Below are 18,528 nucleotides of genomic sequence, written 5' to 3'. Positions count from 1 at the left end.
TGCCTCCTAAGCTGCAGAGATTTCTTTGTAATCACGTCTTGCATTCTTTCCCTTTATTGCTTATGATGTTGAATCACATTTATAAACCATTCACACTCTTAACATTATAAAAACGTTTACTAATACTTTTGTATTGTCTTTTTTCCTACAATAAAATCTCTAAATCATATGCAATTTTCTTCAGTGTAAAATGTGAAGTTGAAATCTAACTATTTTCCTAAAATGAGTAAGTTGTTTCATCATTATTTTTGCATAATCATTCATTTCTTTCCTGATTTAAAATATCTTTTTCACATTCAAAATACACTAATTTACTTAGAACAGTTTTTGAAGTCTCTCTTATGTTGATGAGTTTTTCCAAACCTTCATCACTGCCATCCAGGTTTACTTATTAATAAGACCTTGTTTCCTTGATTTTAAGATGCCATAAACTTTAAGATACATCATCAATGCAATAAAATATTTTCAAAAAAAACCCATCAACTCTATACTTACTAAAAGTGTGTGCATTTATTTACACAAATACATTGCACTCTCTTTACTATATAATAAAAATTGACTCGTCTGTTTCCAGATTATATTCTAATATGACTTTGTATTATCTTTGTGATCCAACAGTATATAGTATCATCATGACATGCTCCTTCCATAATTTGTGCTTATAACCTTGGCTTCTATGTTTATTACATTTAAGAATGATACTAGTTATTGTATTTAGATATTTTGTCTTCATTTTTAGAAATATAAACTAGGATCACTTCTTTCCCCTTTGTTTCATGGTATAGCACTGAAAACTTACAAACTTTCCCAGCATTCAGTTTAAGCTCTGTCAGATATGTATCTTATACTTAGACGATATCCCTTCTATAAGCCTACATTGGTTATGTCAACTTCACCTAGTCTTGCACATTTTGTTAGTCATTCATAGAGATTTGTCTCCGATTACATCTAAGTAAGAAATGGCAACTAACTCATATCTTCTTCCTCTATAAGTCAACAAGTTCCTCTTGCTATCAGACTAATTACTATGTGAAAAACAGTATTGTATAGTGTTCAAGTCTATTTTAGCTTTTAATTTTTGATAAGGCAAGAGCCTAACACTCATTTTGCAAATCTATCTGTTCATTTTCATCCCCATTTTTAAAATATGTTATGCAAAATAAGGTTGCCAAAATATTATTTGTCATAATGCATAATATAAAATAATATTGTTGACCACAGAGAATTGAATTAGATATCAACATAACAAAAAATAACAATTTTTTAAAATTAAAATTATCTAACATTGGAGAAAACAACGATAAGGAAATAAAAACTCTTGTAAATAATACATAAGACAAAGAGGAAAAATAAGTCAAAATGGAAGTGTTGTGTCCTTCAGAAAATAGAAAAGATACAGGCATACCTCATCTTATTGCAGTTTGCAGATATTGCAAATTCATGGTTTGTTGCAGCCCAGTGTCAATCAAGTCCATTGGCATCATTTTTCCAAGAGCATGTACTCACTTCATGTCTGTGTCATATTTTGGCAATTCTCACAATACTTCAGACTTCTTTATGATCACTTTACTAGTTATTACAATATGTGATTACTGTTCTTTGATCTTATTATGGTGATTGTTTTGAAGTGCCATGAACCATGCCCATATAAGATGGCAAACTTAATTGATAAATGTTGTGTGTTCTGACTGTGGAACCTACTGGCTGTTTCTCAGTCTCTCTCCATCTCCTCAGGCCTCCCTATTTTCTGAGACACAATAATATTGAAAATAGGCCAGTTAATAACCCTACAATGGTCTGTAAGTAAGAACTCAATTGGAAGGAAGAGTTGCATTTACGTCACTTTAAATAAAAAATTAGAGATGATTAAGCATAGTGAGGAACGCATGTCAAAAGCTGAGATAACCCAAAGCCTAGGCCTCTTGCATCAAACAGCCAAATTGTGAATGCAGAGGAAAAGCTCTTGAAGGACATTAAAAGTTCTTCTCCGGTAAACACACAAATGGTAAGAAAGCGAAATAGCCGCATTATTGATATGGTGTAAGTTTTAGTTGTCTACATAGAAGATCAAACCACCCACGACATTTCCTTAAGAAAAAGCCTAATCAGAATAAGGTTGTAAGTCCCTTCAATTCCATTTAGGCTGAAGGAGGTGAGGAAGTTGCAGAAGAAGTTTTGAAAGCTTGTAGAGGTTGGTTCATGAGGTTTGAGGAAAGAAGCTGTCTTCGTTATATAAAAGTGCAAGATGTAGAAGCTGATAAAAGCTGTAGCAAGTTATCCAGAAATCTAGCTAAGGTAATCGATAAAAGTGGCTACGTGAAACAATAGCTTTTCAGTGTAGATGAAACAGGCTTCTATTGGAAGATGTCCTGTAAGACTTTCACAAATAGAGAGGAGACGTCAAGGCCTGGCTCCAAAGCTTCCAAGCAAAGGCTAATTCTTGCTAGGGGCTGATGCAGCTGTTGACTTTAAGTTGATGCCAATGCTCATTTGCCATTCCAAATAACCTGGAGCCTTTAGGATTATGTTAAATCTACTCTGTTTGTACTCTATAAATGAACATGCCTGTATGACAGCACATCTGTTTACGGTATGGTTTACTGAATATTTTAAGCCCATTGTCAAAAAATAAACAGTGGGCCTACTGCTCAGAAAACAAGATTTCTTTCAAAACATTACTGCTCATTGTCAATCCATCTGATCATCCTAGAGCTCTGATGGAGATGTCCTAGAAAATGAAGGTTGTTTTCATGGCTGCAAATAACATCCATTCTGCAGCTCAAGGATCAAGGAATAATTTTTACGTTCAAGTTCTTTTTTTTTTTTTTTTTTTTTTTTGAGACGGAGTTTCGCTCTTGTCACCCAGGCTGAAGTGCAATGGCGCGATCTCGGCTCACTGCAACCTCCGCCTCCTGGGTTCAGGCAATTCTCCTGCCTCAGCCTCCTGAGTAGCTGGGACTACAGGCACGCGCCACCATGCCCAGCTAATTTTTTGTGTTTTTAGTAGAGACCGGGTTTCACCATGTTGACCAGGATGGTCTCGATCTCTTGACCTCGTGATCCACCCGCCTCGGCCTCCCAAAGTGCCGGGATTACAGGCTTGAGCCACTGCGCCCAGCCACGTTCAAGTTCTATGATTTAAGAAATACACATTTATAAGGTTGTAGCTGCCATAGATAGTATTCTTCTGATGGATCTGGACAATTAAATTGAAATTCTGGAAATGATTCACCATTCTAGATGCCATTGAGAACATTTGTGAATCATGGGAGGAAGTGAAAATATCAACATTAATAGTAGTTTGGAAGATGTTGATTCCAACCCTCATAGATGACTTGGAGGGATTCAAGACTTTGTGGAGGAAGTAACTGCTGATGTGGTGGAAGTACCATGAGAACTAGAAGGGCAGCCTGAAGATGTGACTGAATTGCTGCAACCTCGAGATAGAACTTCAATGGATGAGAAGTTGTTTCTTATGGATAAGCAAAGAAAGTTTTTTTTTTTTTTTCTTTACTGAAATGAAATCTATTTCTGATGAAAATGCGGTGAACACTGTTGAAATGACAAAAAAGGATTTAGAATATTTCCTAAACTTAGTTGATAAAGCAGCAGCAGGGTTTGAGCATGAGGGACTATGTAATTTCTCTTCCCCAGTCTACAGGTGGTGTGGTTTCAAAGCAAGAACTTCCCAGCACCATGCCTCCATCCATCTCCCCATCCCGGAACTTAGGATTCTTTATCTAACTTTCCCTCCAGCAGGCTAGGCAAAATTTCAGGTGAGCTTCCTTTGTTCAGAAAGCCCGCCCAAATCTCTGGAAAGAGGGGTTCTGTTGTGGGCCCAAGCAACCAATCTGGGATTGGAATCAAAGATCAATCACTCCAGAGGAAGTTTAAAAGAACTGCTCTCATTGGACAAGAACATGAATGGGGCAGGAATAACTTCAAAGTTAAAACTCCACAGCCCCTTACCTGTGTAGACTCCTTCTCCGGATCCCCTCTCACGGCAATGTTGGAGCTGTCTTACCCTCTCTACCTGTGCAGATTTCCCTCTCTGGGATCCCCTCCCACAACAGCATGGGAGCGCTCTCTACTTCTCTCTCTCTCTCACTCTGCCTAATAAATGGCTCTCTGCAAAACTCTTTGGGTCCATGATATGTATACAAATGGTAAGCACACCACACCTCCAGGGCCTCTTCCCCCATCATTGGAGCAGGGGAGGCCAAGAACCTGGGACACCCAGTTACAAGAGGACTGACTTCAATTTTGAAAGACATTCTATGGATAAAATGCTATCAAATACCATTGCATGCTACAGGGAAATCTTTTGTGACAGTCAATCCATTATCACAGTTACCACAACCTTTGGCAACCACCACCCTGATCAGTCAGCAGCCAACATAAAGGCAAGATCTTCCACCAGCAACATGTTTGTGACTTGCTAAAGATTCAGATAATTGGTGGCATTTTTCAGCAAACATGTATTTTAAATTAAAATAAACTGTTTTCTTTAGACATAATGCTACTGCACATTGAATATTATATAATGTAAACACAACTTATGTGCATTGGGAAACTAAAAATATTGTGTGACTTGATTTATTGTGATACTCGTTTTATGGCAGGGGTCATAACCAAATCTATAATACTTCTGAGATATGCCTTTATATAATTCATAGAAGAAAACAGAAATAGCTAATTGTTCGACATATTTATCTTTACTAATAATCAAAGAAGCTGAAATTAAAATAGCAAATGAAAGTCCAATTATCAGCTCAATTTTTTAAGCTGTGATTAATAAGTAGTCAAATTGGTTATGACACCATCCCACACTTAATACTACCATTTACCAAGAGAATAGTTTTTAAACCAGGCTCAGTCATTAGGTGGAAATAGCAAAAAAACATTCATATCATCCTTAACATTTTCTGCCAGTCGTGTCTCCAGTCTGACCTTTGTATGTGTTTACCTGCTAGGCAAAGTGTCAGTACATTGCATGGGCCAGTTGACTGCCTGATCTCATAATCTTGCTTTTTTAATAGCAAGTACCTTAAAGATGTAATGAAATTCAACTTGTATTTCCTTTTATTTTATTTGTATGGACTCATTTACTTGAACATTTTACTTTCTTGTAACTGTCCATAAAAGTATACTGACACATAGTCAGTATATGGTACTCACATATCCTGCTCACAAAAGGATCGACACGTCAAGATTCCCAAAGTAGCCATATCTTTTCCCATAAAACTTCTTGATAGGTATTAATTCTAAGGTTTAGGGATCTGTCAAATGTTATATACAAGAATATTCACAGAAGTAATATAAAGAATAAGCTAAAGCCTAAAAGCCCAATATAATATTTTGAATAAACTAGAAGTGTACAACCATTCCAAATAACATTTTGAAGAATACTCATTAACAACAGATAATATCTGCAGTTTAAGAGGTGAAACATCCCAAAAAACACAAAGATGAATCCCATCCCCAATAGCTTATTGATGACTTGAAGTATCTCTTGCATCTTTTAAGAAAAATGCTTACTTAAAGGCATTCCCTTTTATTAAGCATTTTACAGAAGTAAAAATGTGGCTTTAAAAAAATCTGCTTACATCATGGTATTTCTAAAACTATTAAATTTTTCAAAAACTATTTAAACCTTACCTGTATTCATGGCACTTTATGATTTTATGTATGTTGTAAATATCTAGTATCTGAAATTATCACACAAATAATAAACATTTAAATTAGATTTCTGATAACCGTAGGCCTTTAGAATATACCATAAATTTGACAATGAATATGATTTCCTTGCTCTTGAAACAATAATTATAGCCCCAATACCCTTATTGAGTGACCTAAAATAATTATCGTGTGTCTCAAATCATATACATGACTAAGCTAACTGTGAGTAAGACATGGAGTTAGGAGCCTCAGCCTCTCAAGTAACTGGGATTACAGGCATGTACCATCATGCCTGGCTAATTTTGTATTTTTTAGTAGAGATGAGGTTTCACCATGTTGGTCAGGCTGGTCTCGAACTCCTGACCTCAAGTGATTCACCCATCTCGGTCTCCCAATGTTGGTACTACAGGCATGAGCCACCAGCCCAGCATTCCAGGCTATAACTCAATCAACATTTAATGTGCTACTAATACGTCTCAGTTTGCAGTCTTTTGGCCTTCTCCATAGTGATCATATTCATTCTTCTGTGTTCAACTATTGCCACTGGGGACATGACTACATTTTTTTCTTCCACCCTTGATTTCTCTCCACAGTCTAACTCAATAGCTACTTGATATTTCCATTTACCTCTCCAAATATTCTCCCACAAAATGTGGTAAGTTTTAGCTTACCCATATATGCCTTTATCTGCAAAGATGGCAGCCATTTTGGCTCTTGGTTCTTTCTATCCACACCATGATTTCACCCTTCCTCCTGCCAGCCTAGGTTGAAGCCATCTCTCATTTCCTCTCTCCCCTGTGTTCTCCATTCAAGGCAAAACTTTATCTTGATGATGTTAGAATAATATCTTTTTCTTTTGATATTTTCCCAAAGTCATCAACTATTCTTCAAAAATATAGTGAAATGTCATTTACGCATTTTGGTTAATATATATATATATGAAAATTGTTTTTATTTGCTCAGAGAAAAGAATACAGAATTTAACTTCCATGATGTTTTTTTTAATCTTCAGGTAACATTCTTTCAAATCTGACAGATATCTCACAATGTGGAAAATAAAATACACTAGCAGTGAGAATATAGTTAAAGTCTATGGCTACACAAAACTAAGCAAGTAACAAATGGGTTAGTATAAAATAGGGTGCCGATCTACTTGAGAAAAAAGGGGATGGAAATTCATATTTTTTTAAAAAAACTTAATATACAAAGCTATTATATATATAAAATCTTCTTATATTTTCTTATAAGCTGAGGAACTCTCCACAAATCTGCCCTCTGTTTTAAACTGTGAGATTCTCGAGGAAAAAAGATCATAAATTACTAGTATTTGTATTTTCAGAAATTTCTGGAAATTACCTGGCACATAGAAGATGAACAATAAATTCTTGTTCAGTCAGGTCACCTCAAGAGAAAGGTAAGAATATGTCAAACATCTATTTATTGACAAGTTGGTTAAGGGCTGGCGTGGGATATTTTATAGGTACAAATTATCCTGGTGTTCAAATTGCAACACAGAGGCTGTGCATGCATAATTAGTAATCCAAAAGCCATATCCTTTGCCCCAACACCTCTTTGCTTCTTTGATACCTGTCTTCTTTGCCGACCTGATCCCAAGAGCTGAAGAGACCCTACCTAGATTGAAGTATTCTCATGCCCATCATGCTGTCAACACTGTCTTTCTCTGTCTCTTAAAGTTTCCTTAGCAAGATGAAAATATCTGATTGGATTTGTATATTCGAAGTCTAATTTGGGATCATGGAAAGTAAATCTTGAACTTGAACTCCTAATTTTTGTACTCACCAGAACAAATATGACATTTGTTTATATTTTAAGACAAATATGCTTTAATTTTAAAGCATGCTACAGAAATATTATCTCATCATTTATGTCTGCTTATTCTCAAATCATCAGTCTTGTGACAATCTTACAAGAGTGCTTCATAAAATGAGATGAAAATAAATGTAAACATCGCAAAAATCAAGGCCCCAGGAAATAATTAAAGCATGTGAAGAAACAGTATTTTTTAGACATCTAATAAACACCTGGACATTTCTTCAATTCTTAGATGAGTTCATTGATTTCAAAATTGTTGCTATTCAAAAAAAGTGAGTAATTTATATCTATTTAAATTTAAAATGACACTGAGTGTAACCGAATATCAGGCTTCCAGTCCTACAATAATTGCCTAAAGGGTCAGTTAGAAGTTGCTTTCCACCATTGGGTTTGCAGTTTTATACCACTGGTTAGGTAAACTGAACTGTGAGAAGTTGATTTAACTAACAGTACAGAACCTGGAAAAATACATGATGCCTTATTTTCTGGACCAGTTATGTGACCCAATATGGGATGATAAAATTGATATATAATTTAAGATATGAATACATAAGAGCAAAGGAGACTGATTCAAAAACTTTTGTCCGACTTGAAAATGAATGTTCAATGAATGTTGGAGATCAGAGTTATCCTTATATTATTGTAAAAAGTACATTTCTTTATCACTGTAGTGCCTTCCTAGCTCAGAGTATGCAGTTACTGTGTTTATGTTTAATAATAGCCTTTTCTGACAAGCACTGAAGTCTTAGAGGTATCTCATTTTTATTTCAGACGCTATTTCTGATCAAAGTACAGAGCAGAAAAGGTTGCACAATAACCTTAGGATTAAGTTGTTTACATCCCCATATACGATGCAAAAGTAAGTGAAAACAGCAAGGGCATTGTAGGCAGCTTAGATTAGGCCGCATTCCTACTATCTCTTAAAATGTTTTTATGCCTCTTTTCCCCCTAGCACTACTGTTAGCAATGTCATTTCAAAACCTAATAGAATTTTCCCATTTAAGTTCTTTCTTTCTAAAATGTTTCATCAATCATAGTAAAATTGTGTACTCTATCATGGGGTAATTGCAAATTGACATACCAAGGAGGGCATCTACATGTCCTTATCCACCTTATCGTCACACAGGGCAAGGATGACAGCCAATTTATTAGTTGAGATATTGTTAAACTCATCAAATAAAATACTGTTTTCTGCTTCTGTAATGTTTTCTGTTATGGTATCAAAATTGTTTCTTTCAAACATCCATTTAAAAATGACTGTGATAGCAGTTAAGTTATGCCTGATGACTTTTCCGTGCACATTTACTGAAAATGAGAACTTTTTGGTTCTGGCTAAGTGACTCATACTAGATATTTTGGAAGAGAAAAGAAGTATGTAATCAGAATGCAACTCTGCTTATTGATACAACTGAAAAGTATGAAGATTTTAAATTGGAAAGATAAATCCTGATCCCAGATTATTTGTAATAATATTATTTTATTTTTGGAGGGAGTAAGTCACTCAGTTCTATTTTGTGTCTCTTGTTTTCTCACCTATAAAGTGATTATATTAATACTCCAGCTTTCTAATGTTCTATAGAATTGTTTTTGACAAAAAAGAGAAAGTGACTGTAAATACACTTAAATAAATAAAACTGTGAAGCTAAACTATCCTTGGATTTTAATCATTAAAAACAGAAATTTACCTTATTCAAAATATAGAAATCCTTTTGATGCTTATAATTATCTACTCCAGATTTCTAGTAAAATGCAAATATACACTGAGAGTTTTTAAAATTTACAAGCTAAAGTCATTTAACTGTTAAATCTTGAAAGGAATAACATAAATGTAACCCAATAAAACCAATTTGTATGATACTTTGTTATAAGAATAAAATTTAGGCAAAAAATTATCTGATCATTCAATTTTAACTATACTAGGAAAGGAAATACTTGAAGCATGAACTTTTTTTACTTGCTTGTTTATAGTATAAAAGCTTTGCAGACTAACAGAAAGATAAATCACGTAGAACAACATGCTAACGTTACAGTCATTTCCTGGGAGTTACCCAAGCAATCAAGTGTTAATTTAAGAAAAAGAAAAAATTTTCCTATTTACAACCCCAAAATTTTATAGCAAGCAATAAAATAATTTACCAACAAAAAGTATAACTAGAATCTTCTTTTAAATAACCTACTCCAAAAACCAATAACTGGACAAGAGAGCGGAGTGTTGAACTCTACTGTAACCATTTCCACCAATCGTTTATGAAAACAATTCAATTGCTAACATTGATTGAACACTTATTATGTTCTAGCCAGGTAAATTAACTCTGTCTTTTAAATATTAAAAGAAACCTTTAAAATTGCCATTGCCCCCATTTGATAGATGAAAATACTGAAAGAACAGACATTTTAAGTCACTCACTGAAGGACACAGCATTAAATAATATCAGAGCTAGCTTTATACTAAGCAAGTTTTATATTATCTCAAACAAATGTTATGTCAAAAGAACTATTCTTCAATGAAAAAGTAAGATTTATTTCATTTTAACAGTGATGATAGTACAGAACCAAAAAAAAAAAAAAAAAGCAGTTTGATTGGGAAAACCTATCATGAGATTGGAAAAACACATAAGCTACAGATTCATAAATATTAAAGTCTGAATCTTATTGAGACAGACAGGTGGGAAGTGTTCCCTGGCAGAAACTCTGACAGCCTGCACACTGTGGTGGAGCCACAGGAAGTTCATGCCCTTTGCAATGGGGAACACCCTGGTCCCTCTCTACTGTTCTGGGGTGTGGCACCTGGGATTCGGTCTGTGAGGTAGGAAGCACAGGAGCAGGATTCTGGGTTTGCGGAAAGTCCTTGTTTCCCTTTTTCCTTTTTTTTTTTTTTTTTCCTAATAAATTCCATTATTCTCACCCTTCAAAGTGTCTGTGAGCCTAATATCTCATGACCACGTGACAAGGACCCAGCTCTCAACTGAACTAAGGAGAAAGTCCTACAACAGCTTGGGCATCCAACATAGGTCTTGAAAAAGGGTGAGTAAAATGGGGCCTTTTGAGTGTAGGGGAAACTGTGTCCTCACCCCCATTGTTTTCAGGGGTCAGGGGCCTTTCCATGGTCTTTTCCTTCCTTTTGTGGGATGGACAGGTGAGCAGGGGCTCATCATTCCCTCTCCCTTCCTGGCGGGTCCTGGGGAATTCCATGCATTCACTGCATCTTCCCCTTCGCAGACCAAGAGGTTACTCCCTGGGAGAGTAATTAGGCTTCTCTCCCAGGTGAAGGAACCATTTGCATAAGAATAAGAGGTTATTCCCCCAGGCATTTTTTTTCTTCTCCACCCCATCAGTCAGCAGTTAACTTGTAAGGCAGTTTTTGGGGTTTTTTTTCCCCTTTTAGAAGACGCTTTACTAGGTTAGGAATGATAAGAATCCCTGTCTATATTCTCTGTAAAGTTTTGGTTGTGAAAAGGAAATTTGGGGGACTGAGTTTTCTCCTGCCTCTGTGTAGCTGTATGTGTTGTATACATGACTCTGTAATAAGAGGTCTAATTAATTGGCCTAAAGGACGACAAATGCTTGGATCAAATATTTTTAAAGGAAAGATAAAAGCCCTGGTACTTTTCAGTTCATGTGACTTTAATCTTTGAGAAATAAAAACAGCCTTAAAGATTATTGGCAAGAAGATTTCATCAAAATGAGAATAGGTGAACTAAATTATGCAGTTTGGGTGCTAGGCTTCCTAAATGTTTTAAACTTATAAACTGCGTTAGGGATTTTGAGAACTATCTGATGAAGCCTGGGGACAAATGGAATTAACCACACCCTTAATTATGCTAGAAGGAGTCAAACACAAACCATTTGTGCTTGGCTGCGCCTAGCATACAATTAATACAACTTAACCAGGTTTTACATCAAAGTTAAAATTGCTAGGAATTACCATTATATGATGTAATTAAAACTACTGAAAATAGGTTTACATGCAAAGTATGCAAGAACAGTAAAATGTGTTTTTAGTAAAAGGCTATAAAAAGGCATAGAAATGTATATTTTTACTTAGGGTTAAAGGATTGTTTTCAATTACATAAGATAAAGCTGAAGTTTCAAACAAGTTGTGGAAAGACTGTGGAAATTAATCTTGTGGAAGAGGTTCTCTGTGTGAACATATTGACTAAATTCAAAAGGCTATTACAGTTTATTTGTAAATCAAACATTGAAATAAAAGCACAACAAGGATTTCTTAAGGCACTAATCTGCTCTTTGGCAAAATTTGTAAAAGGTTATGGCAGGTTTTGCTTCTTTAAATTTTTTGAGTCATCATTTTGGCAAAATAACTAACATGATAATCTGGAATTCTATTTCATAACATCTAGTGTTTTATACTGCTACCATATTAACAGGCTTCCCAAAATCAAACTTCAGTTTCCAAATTGTCTTTCCTGGCTTTTCAGAGGCTCCAGGTGGCCCCTGGAGTGTCCAGAAGAGAAAGGTAAACAGGATTATTTGACATATTTAGGTACATGGGATTGCTAAAATGATGTTCAGTCTTCTTTAGGTTATATTTTTGTGAATAAAACTAACGTATGTTCCAAAATTATATGGGCTTTCTAAAATTCCAATTTCTGAGTATATACTTATCAATCATAATTAAGGTGGTTATGTTAAGTTATTGTAAGCCACGGAGATAACCAAACTTTTTTGACAATTGTGTTTTCTACTGTTAACTCCCATGGACATTTTTTATTCACAGACAACTGTTACCTGTTTTTAACCCTTTTCACAAGATGACTTATAATAAGCTATAGAACTTTGACAGATGCTCTCAAATACAGGTTTCTGATAATTTTGGAGATTGTAATATTGGAATAAAGGAAAAATGTACAGGACTCATGAAGAGCTGAAATGTTCAAGAGTATCAAGCAAATCAAGAACTAAATCAACTGAACTCAGCAATCTGAAGTAATCTTTTGGACTTTTGATTAGAATATTGCTGATCTTTGTTTTGTTTTTCAGATTCAAGGGAATTTATTTTGAGCTGTTTACAGCCTTTAATAATTGAGTTAGGTACACTCCTATGAACAAAATTTGGAGCATATTTGTCTCTCTCTCTCCTGGCTTCTCCAGGATTTGGAAACTATCTGTGAGTATTCTTAACTTATGGCATCACTGTTGTTTTCATCAGTGCAATAAGAATCCATTTACAAAAAAAGAATCAATTTTTCTTATGCAATAGGATGCAATTGTAGAAATGCATTGTTTTACCAAGACTTTGACTGGAAGGGTATGCTTCCCTTTAAGGTGTCAAGCTCAACTTGCAGAGCTAATAAAAGCCCCTTAGGGAGAAACTGGCCTCAATCCCTTGCCTACACAGTCCCTATACAGGGTTCCTGACTGGTGGTTAGTAAAGAATGTCATTTCTAACGGGTCCAGGAGCTCCAAGTTTACCTTGGGACCTTAAGAGGAGAGGATCACCCAACTCACAGATATTTGAGGATACAAACCTATGGCTCGGTTCAGCTTTAAAAGGTCTTATTTGAGATTCCTTGTGGAACAGAGTTCCATCAAAGCCAATCCAAAAGCCCTGAGTGGAAATAGTCATTCCTGCTTTACTTTACTCAAATAATCAAGCCAAGCATAAGAATAAAGTCTGTTTTGCAAACCACTCAGTCCTGTGATAATTTGTGTGTTTTTTTGTTACAAAAATGAGGACTGGCAAGAGAAATTATGTTTCAAAACTTATCATAAATTTGTCATTAATTGTTTTTAAGTTTTCACCTACATTTTAGAGTAACCCTGCCTGTTCCTGTGAACCAACCAGCAATCTCCAGCTGCAGTTCAGAAAGAACAAGAGGGATGGGTAATGTAAAAATCTGAATCACTACTCTAGTTCTAAGCAATTATCCTGCGCATCTGCCAGGTGATAGGAATAAATAGGATGCTCATCATTTGGAGATTTCCTTTTTGGGAAAGTAAAACCAAGGGAGCTAACCAAAGCCAAGCACCACACACTCAAATCCTAGCAAGCATAACTATAGCCACCAGTTTTCTGGGTGTGCCACAAGACAGGCTTTCCTTTCCCTTGTTGGAGGAGGACTCAGTTTCACATTTTCACCTTAGCAGTTGGCTTATGTTAAGGAATCCACGCAACCCCTCCTCGAAGACACATTTTTGTTGCAAACTCAATTCCAAGCTTCTGGTCAAAACCCTAGGAAGGAAAATATGGCAATAGTGTCACCTGTCTCTGGATCCCTTAGAGCTACGGGGTCTAAGGGATCTAAGGGATCCAGAGGCAGATGACAATAGAGGTTAAAAGGCAGAGTGCAGGTAAGTATGGCTAATTCCTGCCAATTAAGCCAAGCCCCACATTTCATGGATAAAGGTCATGCTAGTATCCATAGCATAAATGAGGACTAGGGAATTCCCAGGCTACTATAGTAGGTGGGATAGAGACATAGATGAGAGTGGATAATTCCTGTTCTCTAGCCCCACCTGCTTCATGAGTGCAAGCCACTTTGGCACCTATGCCAACACCTGCCGAGGTCACCAGGACTCAGGGATGCAAGGACAGAAGAGGGAGAAAGGACACTCTTCTCTCTCTCTCCTTCATGTACTCCAGGTATCTGCTAGGAAGGGAAGGAAACCAGGGACACCTGCTCCCCTCTCTCTAGATGGGTAGGCATTCATTTTGAGTCTGCACTTCTTTTGAATGCATCCTGAACCCGTGAGACTCCTTTGAAAAAATGCCTTTGTTTTTTGCTTTTTCCTCCTCTGTTCTCTCTTCACAGATAGGTAATTCTGTCTCAGTACTATGGGACACTGCCCTAGAATGCATCATCCAAACTGGGAAAAGTTAATTTGCCAAGCTGTAAACTGCTTAGCTCAGGATTAGACTCAAGGGAAGGGAATCCAGAAGCCCAACATGTTGACAAAGGCTAGTTTTTTTTCCCAGTCAGGCTTTTGGTCTCTCTCTCCCTGTGCAAACTGGCAAAAGGCCTCAGGATTTTTGAGCCATTCTTACGCCTCCCCTTGTTCCATTTTGGTACATGTTTTCTAATAACCCTGTTTGTCTTTTCTTGCCCTCAGGCCATCAAACTCCAAATGGTCATGCAATCATATGACTGGAGCCTCGGACAATGGCTGCTTCTGCTGGGAACCCTTAGATAGGCCTCTGAGAGACCTCTGACTGCCATTTTCCCCAGACAGCAGCCCCTGTCAGCAGGGAGCAGTTAAGATCAGTCTTCCACCTTATCCTTATCCTTATCCTTATTCTGACAACAGTTAGATGTACTTCTTTAGAGAGGGCAATGAGACAGCCAGGTGGGAAGGGCTCCCTGGAAGAACCTCTGATGACCTGCACACTGGGGTGGAGCCATGGAAGTTCACACCCTTTGCAGGGGGGAAAAGCCTGGCCTCTCTCCTGTTCTGGGGTGTGGTACCTGGAATTCAATCTGCAAGGCAGGAAGCACACCAGCAGGACTCTGGTTTTGGTAAGAGTCCCTGTTTCCTTTTTCTCCTTTTTGCCCAATAAATTCCGTTATTCTCACCCTTTAAAGTATCTGTGAGTCTTATATCTCATGGCCATGTGACAAGGACCCAGCTGTTAGCTGAACTAAGGATAAAGTCCTACAACATTATGTGACTTGTTCAAATTTAATTTCCTCATTTTCAAGATGGAATTAATGATGTTCATTGTAGGACTTTTTTTTTTTTGTTCTTGTTGCCCAGTCTGGAATGCAATGGTATGATCTCAGCTCACTGAAACCTCTGCCTTCTGGTCACTTCAACCTTCACCTCCTAGGTTCAAGTCATCCTCCTGTCTCAGCCTCGCAAGCAGTTGGGATTACAGGTATGCACCACCATGCCCAGCTAATTTTTGTATTTAGTAGAGCAGGATTTCACCATGTCAGGCTGATCTTGAACTCCTGACCTCAAATGATCCACCTGCCTCGGCCTCCCAAAGTACTGGTATTACAGGCATGTGCCACACCCAGCCAGGATTACTTTAAGGATTAAAAAAAAACTTAAAAATCCTAAGGTAGTACTACATTGCCAAAAAAAAAGTATGCATTAAAAATCATGCTAACTTTTGAATAACTGTGGGAAATAATCATCTTTAGCTTACTGCTTATGTTAGAGAATCCTAACTCTATTTATGTAAAAACTATATTTATCTCCATCACATATCACCAGGATGAAAAAGTCTGACTGGATTTTATGTCAGTATGAACGCTTAGCTCTAATATTTATGGAGGAATATTGCTTCAGTAAAGCAATGTTAGAAACTTAGAATTGTGTAATTCTAACATTGTAATTAATAGGTCTCATAAATATTACAGATTTATAAGATTTCTAGTATATTTAGAACAAATGGAAATTACAAAGATGTTAAAAATAATAAAATCCAAAACATGAGGATCTTCCATAAAATATCAGAGACAATGGTTTCAGTTCTACAACAACTCTTTAAGTATGGTATACGTTTACCACTAGAACACTGATATGCATTTGTTGAATTAGAAAGCAAATATATTGGGAAATACAATTTACTATTATTTTTAAGTTGTAGAGGACAGTGTTGGCTATTTGGTTTCATAGATGTAATCTGCTTATTGCCAAAGCTTGCTCAAAATCTATTCAATTTTCTGTTTTCTGGTTCTGCAGTAGTTCTGTTTTCCAATTAGTTTCTCAAATCATAAGACCTTTCACATAATTTCATGGCCAACATACATTTGCATATGGTTCCCACCAAATGTCTTTTGTATCACAGTGGTGTTCCATCTGTTGTTGCTGCCTACCCCAGTCTGCACCAAAAGTGTGGGAGATTTGGTTGAGGAATAAGGCTGCCAATGGACCCTGCTCTTACCAGGTGCAGGCCTCTCAGCTATGAGCATTGGACTGATTTCGGTTGCAAAGCACATATTTCTGTAGTTTTAAAGGAAGCCGGGCAGGTGGTACCCTTAGGCTGTGAGCATTTGCATTTTCTCTCAAATATCATTTCCTTTGCTTCACTCCTTTGTTTTCCTTCCTGATTTAGTCTTTTTTTCCTTAGGAACTAGTTTCAAGGCATTTTTAAAAATAGATCCTTAATTTGGTTCATATTTTAGAATTTAACCAAGAACTACTCTTACTTTCCAATTTGTGTGTGTGTGTTTTTCTTAAATGAGTTTATTTTTACTCCATATAACAGAGCAAATGTCTAGTGATTCCCTTCGTATATATGTATAAGCATTATATATAAACTATACAGTATATAAAGAGAGACTGTCTTCATTTCAAAATAATTGAATGATTATTCATGAATGTTCTAGTTATAATTTAAAATATTTTTTAAAAACTTTTCACATGAGTATATGTGGTTTTAAAAGATATTCTTATGACTGCACTTAAAGTTTCAAATAAGGAATACTTTATGAGCATGTATGATATATTGAAAATAAAATTTAAATAAAATGTAGTCAGGTGTGGTGGCTCATGTCCACAATCCCAGCACTTAGGGAGGGTGAGGCAGGCAGATCACCTGAGGTCAGGAGTTTGAGACCAGCCTGACCAATATGATGAAACCTTGTCTCTACTAAAAATACAGAAATTAGCTGCGCATGGTGGTAGGTGCCTGTAATCCCAGCTACTAGGAAGGCTGAAGCAGGAAAATAGCTTGAACCTAGGAAGCAGAGGTTGCAGGGAGCCAAGACTGCACCATTGCACTCCAGCCTGAGCAACAAGAGTGAAACTCTATCTCAAAATAAAAAAAGCAACACATGCAAATCTCTCCTAAGTGAAATATGATGTATCATATAGGAAAATAATTAAATGTCAATAGGAATAAGTAAATTGGTAATATATATTATCTTAAATAATATAATTAGCATACGTATTATCTTAAATAAGATAATTATATACATATATATATATGTTAGCCTGAACATACAACATACAATTTTTCAGCAAATTTTGACACTTAAAATATTGATAATAAATTGACCTGCTTGTTTATTATCTTTCTTCACTTGTAAAAACTGCTAAAATATTCGCTGGTTCTAAAGTGTTTTTGTTTTATGTTTCTTTTCTTATATACATTCATATTCTGTAATTCTCCTTTCCAATAATGCCAGGAAGACATTTTACTATTTTAATAAATAAATTAAGGATCTAAAAACTGACAGAATCTTTTGATAGTTATGAGCTTTACTTTTATTTTATTATTTAATTATTGAGAATATATTTATAGCAATCTTTGGTGAAAATGTAGTTTCTTTCGTTGCTTGATTCAATACACTGAAGGTGTGCAGGAACACACACACACACACACACACACACACACACACACACACACCTCTCCCTCCTGTACCCCATGCAAGCCTGTACAGCCACAGCTATCCACTTTATGTCATGCTGTCTTCTTGTTCCTCCCTAAAATACACATTTAAATGTTATTTTCTAGTCTATCTTCACTGCAAGATATTTTAACTAATTTCTATGCTTGGAGTGACTACTCTGATTTTGAATCATTTAGTAACTATCTACAAAGATGGGAGGAGAAGTCACATGATTATATGTATATCAGCCTGTGGATTCTTGTGAATTTTAGGACAATAGTACTATGGTCTATTTTCTTCTACATTTTCAGTTATTTATTGACATATAAATTGTCTCATTTTGATTTAAGCATTATTTTTATAATATCTTTTTCAAAAATGTGGCTGCAAAATCCTAAGAGGTTTAAAAAGAAAAGAGCCGGGCGCGGCGGCTCAAGCCTGTAATCCCAGCACTTTGGGAGGCCGAGGCGGGTGGATCACGAGGTCAGGAGTTTGAGACCATCCTGGTCAACATGGTGAAACCCCGTCTCTACTAAAACTACAAAACATTAGCTGGGCATGGTGGCGCGTGCCTGTAATCCCAGCTACTCAGGAGGCTGAGGCAGGAGAATTGCCTGAACCCAGGAGGCGGAGGTTGCGGTGAGCCGAGATCGCGCCATTGCACTCCAGCCTGGGTAACAAGAGCGGAACTCCGTCTCAAAAAAAATAAATAAATAAA

At 36.4% G+C, this 18,528-nt stretch overlaps 1 protein-coding gene and 1 long non-coding RNA gene across 2 annotated transcripts in view; both read right to left on the bottom strand.

The window, feature by feature from the left end:
* The window catches only part of ADGRL4 (adhesion G protein-coupled receptor L4), a 116,885-nt gene that overhangs the window by 65,910 nt on the left and 32,447 nt on the right, over nucleotides 1-18,528 (bottom strand). The gene's annotated exons all lie outside the window — the stretch shown is intronic.
* Nucleotides 2,445-5,500, bottom strand: LOC116563790. Its single transcript, XR_004274570.1, has 3 exons — nucleotides 5,110-5,500; nucleotides 3,123-4,713; nucleotides 2,445-2,813 (listed from the first exon to the last, which is right to left on the bottom strand). It is a non-coding gene; the product is annotated as an uncharacterized LOC116563790 (long non-coding RNA).

Source organism: Sapajus apella, unplaced genomic scaffold, assembly GCF_009761245.1.
Source record: "Sapajus apella isolate SASKATOON/1434 unplaced genomic scaffold, GSC_monkey_1.0 scaffold36, whole genome shotgun sequence".
Taxonomy (NCBI): domain Eukaryota; kingdom Metazoa; phylum Chordata; class Mammalia; order Primates; family Cebidae; genus Sapajus; species Sapajus apella.
This window is presented reverse-complemented; position numbering and strand designations above follow the sequence as displayed.